Raw genomic sequence first — 9,421 nt, 5'->3', positions numbered from 1 at the left:
TGTATTTGTCTAGATTTTGGAATAACCTCATAGCCTTGTAAAATTATTTGGGCTGCTTTCCTTATTTTCCTGTGTGCTAGAGGAATTTGTTTAAGACCAGGATTATTCTTTCCTTTGGAGTCTGGTGTAAAACTATCTGAACCTAGGACTTTGTTTGGGGGTGGGGTGGGGGCCAGAGAGAATATCTTGCAGACAATTTTATTGTCCTTAATAGTTTGGTGCATTCCAATTTCCTGTTTATTCTTGTGTCAGTTGCCCACCCCTCCCCAAATTAATGCATTTAACACAGGTTTCAGAATTACTGGTATATAGTTGTTCATGATTATCTTTTATAGTTTTAAAAATATCTGTTATATCCTTTTCCCTAATTTCTATCAACATGTTTCCTTCACTATTTTGTCAGATTTTTCAACAAAATCATTATCTCTGAATTTTGAAGAAGATTTTCATTTTTGGTTTATCATCAGCACAGAAAAATGGAGATATAGGACTTGCCCATGAACATATAAAGATGTATTTGGGCATTGACATTCAACTGAACTTAATAGAGGCACTTATTATATATCTTTTAATGAAAATATTGATGAGAAAAAGAGCTGTGATTTTTTTCTCTGAAGACCACCTTTTTTTCTCATAAAAGAAAACCCTAAGATGTGCTAAATATGATAGACAAAAGCAGTTAAAATATCAGGAGGGAAGAGAGCTCAATCTTGGCATATCAATTAGGAGGTTGGAAAACTAAAGGAAACCAATTTCAAATTGAGAATTAAGTGATTGACCAGATCGAAAGAATAGCAGCTGGAAACTTTGGCTTATCAAATTTGGACAAGCTGTATCTGTTTTTCTCAGACAGTAAATGCTAAACCTTGAGAAGAATTCATTTATCCAGTGCATATAACAATATGGTTTAAAACAAGCACACACATACACAAACACAGACACATCCATGGGCACACAAATGACAGAAAAACAAAACACTTTTATTGTGTCCAGATGAACCAACTGATGATAAATCAGGTTCCCAAAGCAGCCACAATGAGAAAGGGCAGCAGATAAGGAATGACTGCCCCCAAAAAAGAATTATAACTCTGCAACCTGAAAATTGGAGAGAGAGAAAAAATGACTAAACTGCTTATACAGACCAAGAATTGTACATATGTTACCTCATTTAATACTACAACTCAGGGAGGTAGCTTTTATTGTTTCCAGTTTAAAGATGAGGCTGAGTTTTAAAATGTCCCCAAGGTAACACATCTCGTGTGAAAAGGGCACAGGGATCTCTGAGTCCAGACAGTCAAGTACGTAGTTAAGAACCAGATGTTGCAGCTGCATTGTCTGGATTTGAATCCGGCTCTGCTGCTTAACAGCTGTATGGCACTGGTTATATTATGTGACCTCTCTGTGCCTTAAATTCCTTATCTGTAAAATGGCTACTAACAGTGCCTACTTCCTAGGGTTATGGTGACTAAACGAATGAAGACATAATGAAGCAGAACTGTTCCTGGACCTGAGTAAGCCCTCTGTATCTTGTGACACTAGAAAGGAGAGAAGAACTAGGAAAGCAGGGGAAGGTGCAGTGATGTCCTGAGGAGGATCTGACTTGCCCCTGGAGAATGCACTGAATACCTCACCATGGGGACGTAAAAAATAGTAATTCTGTCTGTTCTCTGTTCTCAGGCTTCAACTTTCCACCTAAACTATCCTCTGTCAGGAGACCTTCAAGTGTGCCAGCTTGGCTACAGATACATTATGCTGTCTCAGCCCCCTGGCATAATCAAGAACCTGGGGCTCCACCTCTCCCTCCTCTCCTTCTGTTTTCTTCTCCTCTTCCTCCTCCTTGTTCTCTCCCCCCCCCCCCTTCCTCCTCATTCTCCTCCTCACTCTTCTTTGCTCTAATTTCTGGTTTCTTAGAGTACTATAATCATGCTATTTCCATCCCACCTCCTTACTTTCACCACTAAACCTTTAGACTCAGCATCCTGTGTATTCCTAAACCTGATAGAAAAACAATCATGAAATTAGAGTCCAAATATTTTACTTCATAGATGAGAAAATATGCCAGGAGGGCTAAATGATGCACCCAAGATTACTGAGGTGATGAAGGAGCTAAAATGGTATGGTTAGAACATGTCCTCTAGCAGGTAGGGTGGGATGCTCTCCATTATCGTAGGGTACAGTCAATATTCAGGACTCTGATTTTTAAAAAATAATTATTAGAAACAATCATTATGTCCCTTTGAATTTTATTTATATTTTTTATTATAAAGCATGTTATATGCGCTCCTTGCATTCTTCTTACTATTATCATTATTTTCACTTTGTTGACCCTAAGTGGAAAAAGGGGACAAGGTTCCTTCCCTTATAAAGCTGAAGCTGGGCAAAGCTTCCCAGGGAGCATCACCCAATGGATGACTTGTGGAATTAGGCTGGAAACTTGGAATCCAGCTACTAGATGGTCCTAGACAAAGTCATGTGAGCATAGAAAGAATGACTAATATCCTAGCAGCTAAACATCATCAGGTGTTGACGACGTGGGCACACAGAAAGCAGGGAGGAAAACAACTGTGTTAAAAATGTTCTTCCACTCCCTCCTAATGAGGACCATACACGTAGTATAAAAGTAAACTGGAAAAATGAGCAAAGTAGACTTTGTGTGGGAAAATAATGAACTTGTCATTTAGTGGGGGAATACTGAGAAGAAAACAAGGTCAGGTGACAACAGGAGATGGAGACGGGTAGTCACCCGTTCCTCAAGAGCCTGCACTCTCCTCCCTGGGGCCTCCAACAAGCTCTGTGTCCTATGGACCTTGTTTCTTACCCTCCCTGGGCCTCGGTTTTCTTCTCTGTATAAGGAAGGATTTGGACTCCCTTGTCTCTAAATTCTCTTTTAGAGAAAGATGGTTTCAATGATTCAAAGCCTATAATTCTATCTAGTCTTGATCTTGCATTATTTTCTACAGGAAAAAGGAACCACTACAATCTGTGTGCCAGATGTCAGAGGTAGGGGGTTAGACAATAAGGGCACTCTTTATTGGGAAAGTATTTAACAAATCATGTTTTCAAAACAATTTCTCCTGACAGACAGGTCAACCCAATGGTTAGGTGCACAGGCCAGGGAGTCAGATGGCTACCATCAGCATGGATTAATTGCATGATCTTTATCCAGGTGTGAAATTGCTCTGGGGGTATCTGTATGTCCACCAAGGCTGCTGGAGGATGACACAGTCTAGCACAGAGGAAGCACTGTGTTAACGATCATGCCGTTACTTGGTCCAAAAGTCAACTGTGCTGTCTGCCCAAGTATTGCCTTTAATGCAAACATGGTTATGATGCTCGAGAACTGGCAAGAACACTGCATTGGCCAGGGTTTAACCCCAGGAGAAGGTGTTCCTCTTCCTACACTGCATTTATTCCACAGCACAGTCAAAAGCAGGGGTGCTTAAGAGGTCAGTGAGCTTGACCTGAAATTCAAACAAAATATTCTGGTAGGTATATGTTGTGTGGGTGTGATATATTTTTATTAAACAATACACAGTATAGTGTAGACTTAGTAAGGAGTCTGTGGTGTTCATCTGGCTGGCAAAGGGGCCCATGGAACAAAGAAGGTTAAGAGCCCCTGGTCTAAGGCGATGCTGCCGTCTCTATGGTTATCAAGGTGGAAGCAAATCAGAGCATTTAAACGCGTATCCTGGAGATGGTACAGGTTGCTGCGTTTGCGTGAGAACTGGCAGGACCCATATCACTGACCCAGTGGTTTGTGTCCCTTTCCTTCTTCTTCATGGACACAGCACCCCAGCCTCACCACCACACCCCTAGTGCTTACACTTTTGTAGCACTTTCTAAGCACCAGTAACAGTGTTAAGTGCTTCTGTTTTACTCCACATCATTGTCCCCATTTTACAAATGAGTAAACTAAGGATAAATGACAGTGTCTTGCTGGGGTCCCAGCGGTGGTGAGCTGTAGAGCCAGGATCACATTTGATGGGTCTCACTCTTCACCCTTGCCCTTTTCTGACTTTCCTCCTATATCCCAGCCACCCTCTGGTGGGTGCCCTTCAGACAAAGCCATAAAAAGAAATGCAGAGAATACATTCATCTTCCTTCTATGTAAGCTGCTGTATTAGTCAGCCAAAATGTGCTGATGCAAAATACCAGAAATCCTTTAGTTTTCATAAAGGGTATTTATTTGGGGTAGAAGTTGGCAGTTACTAGGCTATAAAGCATAAATTACTTCCCTGACCAAAGTCTTTTGCCATGTGTTGGAGCAAGATGGCTGCTGATGTCTGCCAGGGTTCAGGCTTCTTGAGTTCCTTTCTTCCTGGGGTTCATTTCTCTCTGGGCTCAGTGCCTTTTTTTTTCTCCGCAAGGCCAGCTGTAGACTATTAGGCAAATGGTTGTTTCTCTTCCCAGGGCCTTCTTTCTTTCATTACCACCACACTTCTCTGTGTGCTTACTTCCCTTGGCTCCAGCTCAAGACTCCAGCATCAAAAATCCCAGCATCAAAACTCCAACATCAAAACTCCAACTAAGTCCTCTGGTGCCATGGGTGGGGACTCAACAGCCTACTTGACATGGTCCAATCAAAACCCTAATCATAATTTAATCATGCCCAGGTACAGACCAGTTGACAAACATAATCCAATATCTATTTTTGGAGTTCATAAACCATCTCAAACTGCTAAAGTAGCATATCAATATTGTATCTTACTGAAGACAACAATTCCAAGGAGGTTTTATTTGTCTTCTTGTGTTAAGTTAATGTTGTATTTGATGTGTGGCTACAAATGGTTATTAACTCCCAATGCAAATAACATGTGCGTGTGCTAAACTACAAGTGGAGGGAATTCCTCTTAATACTCCACTTTACAGAGAAAGCCACAGAGGCCTGGAGAAGCTGTGACTTTCAAAAGTTACAATGCTGTTTCACAAGATTCCATCTTACTATTTTATAACTGAGGGGAAAAAAAAAAACAACATTCCCGAATTACTGCTTTGTTCCTGGCAAATAATACAATTCATATACCTGGGTTCTTACTTCTGTCTTATGGATCATTATTCTTTCCTACCTTACTCTGGAAACCTGGTCAAAATTATCCCACTCATATTGGAATAACTAAAGAAAGGTAATAATTTAATTATGATAAAGTGAGAAGTGGCTACAAGCCCTTAATTTATTTATCAGTCTGGCATGTTTTGGACTTTTTTTTTTTCATTTTTAAGACCTAGATGTTAATAAATGATTAAAAACATAGAAAATCAATAAGCAGAGTCTACACTGATTTTTTTCTCTAGTTTTTCACAGTTCCATTGAAGTGTTTCTTTTTCTTTTCCTTCCTCCCTCTCTCCATCCCTCCCTTCCACCTGCCTTCCTTTCTTCCTTCCCTTCTTTCTGCCTTCCTGCTTCCTGCCTTTCTCCCTCCCTCCCTCTCTTCCTCCCTTCTTCCTTCCCTGCTCTCTATTTTCTCTCTCTTTCTCTCATTTCTTTTGTATACTCTAGTAGAAATGCTCTCCATTCCTTTTGCATCTGGTGAGCTCCTACTAATACCCTAAAACCCATCTCAAGTGTCAACTCCTCTGGGAAGCATGGCCCTACCTCTCCCTGTTACCAGAGCAAATAGCTCCTTCTCTGCATTTGCATAGTCCTTGGCTCCTGTTCCTACGACAGTGCCCACCATGTTGCATTGTAAATATTTGATGCAAGATGCTGATCTGATCACCTGACTTCACTGCTCAAAATCCTTTAAGGACTTCTCTTTACTTTCAGAAGAAATCCTAAACCCTTACCCTGAGATCCACATTCGTTGTGGTATAAACCCTCATAACCTCCAGTTTCATATCTGACCATCCATACTTGCATCCTGAATTCTAGATACAATGTTTGGAATGCAGGAAAGGCCTCTGCTTCCTCACCTCTGCATCTCCAGCCCCTGTTTTAATGATGCCTTGACCTCCTCCAACCTTTGCCAGTTCAGAGCTCACCACTTCCAGGACCCCTTTCCTACACCCTCCTGACTCCTGAGGGGCCCCTTCCTGCTCTCCCAGGACACTTCTTGTACCATCACCAACAGCACTGGGCACATGGCATGGGATTTATCTACCCAACCCTCTTCCCCCAAGATCATGAGCTCTCTGAGTGGAAGGTCTGCACCTTCTTTGTCTATAGCCCCAGCCCCTAGATGAGTGCCAGGCACATTTTAGGTGCTCAACAAATTCTTGTTGATTTTCATAAATCAAGAGCAGCCATTGCCCATGATGATTCTGATAGAGCATTGCATGGAAATTGAATATTAAAAAGTGATTTTAATAACCTGTAATAGGAAGGTGTTTCACAAGAGTGCAAGGTATTGGTGAAAGGGAGATAGATGTTTGATGATAAGTGTGTTTGTTTTGTGAATTCACAACTTTTACTATATACTTATTTTTTATGTATGTTCATGTATGAATGATAGACTTGGATGAAATTTTATTAAATAAAAAAACCTATAATAGCAAACTAGAGAAGATAATCTTTTGGCACGAGATGCTGATGCGGTGGAACAATTCCAAAGCCAATTACTATTGTTGTTATTGCAGTTATTGTTATTTTCATTCTTCTGAGAGTTAGGGGGTAAAACACAATGTAAGCGTCCCCCCATTAAATACAGTAATTTGGGGCAGAGAGCTTGCTTGGAATTCACCCTAGGTGCTCCCTCTCACTGAAGCTGCAACCACACTCCACCTTGGCTTTACCACTCCGTTTGTCCTCTTAGGTCATTTATTTGCCCCACTGGCCAGCTCTCTCTCTCTCAACTATAATTTTTATTTGACCTCAGCAGGTGTAATGCAATATTTTGAGGTACTGCATGATTGTTCTAAAACAGTGCTTCGTTTTGTTCGTTACAAAACTAACAGAGTCCCTTCACATGCCACAGAGATAATGAAGAGAAAAAGTGAACACCTCGAAAATTATTGTCAGAGGTCATTTCCCTCCTGTTTCTGGTTACTCACCCCCTTAATTCCTGGCAGCCCTGCGTTCGTAGAGCTCTGGTCGCCAGCACCAAATGGTAATTTATCATCTTTCTTGGCAGGCTTCCTGCTTCATCCTGCACCTGCCTTCTTGAAAGAAAACAAGACATCAGATACTTATTCAAATAATGGAATAGCTGATCAACTGAGTATCAGAACAATAGTGACTTATCCATGATAAAAGAACAACTTTTTCATGCCTCATATGTGACATATGCATCCTTTCTCTTAAGATTTATGAACTCATGACTATTGGTATTGTTAATATAATCAAACCTTTTACAGCCTCACTCCAAAGCTTAAACTTATTATCAGTTGGCTGCTAGAGGGGAGTCAATCAATTTCATAAATGCTTAAACACCTGCACTCACTTTGAATCGGGAGGAGAAAATCAATACCAAGTCCTCGTTTTTCTCCAAGTATAGTACGACCAAATCTTGCTTACAAGTTCAGGAGGACTTGTAACTCAGGCAATTATGATGAATTAAAGACATCATAAACTTGATCCTGAACGGTGTTGGTATTTTTAGGAAATCACCCTTCCTTTTTTTGTTCCTGAGTGCTAATGAGGGCAAGGAGAGAAGGCGGCAGGGAGAGAATAAAGAAACAGGTTCTGCTAATGCCATTTGGGATTAAGTGCCCTGTTTGTGGTGTATGTGTTGCAATACACATTTATGTATCTATTAGCCAGGCATAGTGTCAGTCCCTAAATATGCAAGTGTGTCTAAGCCAGGGTCCCTGACTTCTGGCTGCTTGCTATCTATTAATGGAAGAAGACATACAAACAATGTGCTCTAATTAAAACATGAAATAGAATAATTTAGAATATGGGAGAAAGGGAAGGGAAAGGGAAAGGAAAGGAAAAAGAAAGGACAGTTTATCAGATGCTTGTTGCTATGGCCTTGCTAGAAACTTTGCTTCTATGATCACATTTGATTTCTGCAATGTATTGTGAAAATATGGAGGGAGACATCAGTTTTCTCAGCATGCTTTTAATTACTCTTTTGGTTGTATTTTTTTTCTTCTTTGTTACTTTGAAAATATTTTTTAAACAGAAAAGCTGAGACTAGTAGAGGAAGAACTGTTTATCCATCACAAAGAATTAATAGAAGTTAACCTTTTGCCCTTGCTGTTTCAGATTTTATTTAAATAAAATAAATGAATGTTACAGATAAAACTGAAGTCCCTTTGTCCCTTTCTCTATTCCATATCCCTCCCTTTCTCCTTTCTGAGAGACAACCACTCTCCTGAATTTGGTGTGTATCCTTTCAGTTCATGTGTTAATAAGTTTACTCCACTTGCTTACTCCCTGGCATTGTAAAATAAAGAAGGTGTCCTTTTTATCTCAAGGGGATTTTTTTGTGCATCATAAGATACTGATGTGGGCGGCTGACTTGGCCCAGTGGTTAGAGCGTCCATCTACCATATAGGAGGTCCACGGTTCAAATCCCACACCTCCTTGACCCGTGTGGAGCTGGCCCATGAGCAGTGCTGATGTGCACAAGGAGTGCCGAGCCATGCAGGGGTGTCCCCGCGTAGGGGAGCCCCATGTGCAAGGAGTGCACCCCGTAAGAAGAGCCGCCCAGTGTGAAAGAAAGTGCAGCCTGCCCAGGAATGGTGCCACACACACGGAGAGCTGACACAACAAGATGACGCAACAAAAAGAAACACAGATTCCCGTGCTGCTGACAACAACAGAAGCAGACAAAGAAGACACAGTAAATAGACACAGAGAACAGACAACCGGGGTGGGGGGGGGGGGGAAGGGGAGATAAATAAATAAATCTTAAAAAAAAAAAGATACTGATATGAAAGTGCTTGTAAATTACTATTTACTAGTTGTAAATGACTTTTGAAATGTCATTTATTACATAATTCAAATTCTGTTCATAGATAAATATGGTACGGTACTGCTTGTATATTTATATAATTTACATAACTGCTCAGATACACACACATATACATATTTAGGCACACACACACACATATGTGGAGCCGGCCGCCCTTCCTCCCACACACATACATTGCAACTTTTCCCTCAATATTGGACTTTGACATCTACCCATATTAATGTGGGTTCCAATAATAATCAGAATAGTGCCTGGTCCACAGTGGGCACTCAAGCAGTGTTTGTTGAATGGATGGCGTCTTCCTTTCCATTAGCCCTCAGCTCCTTGGGGACACTCGCTTTTCCTTGCAGTTGATCCCTTAGTGCCTGGTATGGGGTCTGGTGCCCTGTCAGTGAACAAAATATTGACTGAATTGCCTTGAGCCAGAGAATGCCTCCTGAAAGGGATGACATCTTACCTGAGTCCAGAAGGATTTGAAGCATTTCCGCAGGGGCGTCAAGGATGGAAGAACTCCATAGGCTCAAAGCAGGGTGGCTCCCAGACAGGCACTGGTGGTTTTGTTCTGC

Source organism: Dasypus novemcinctus, chromosome 12 (assembly GCF_030445035.2).
Source record: "Dasypus novemcinctus isolate mDasNov1 chromosome 12, mDasNov1.1.hap2, whole genome shotgun sequence".
Lineage (NCBI taxonomy): Eukaryota > Metazoa > Chordata > Mammalia > Cingulata > Dasypodidae > Dasypus > Dasypus novemcinctus.
This window is presented reverse-complemented; position numbering follows the sequence as displayed.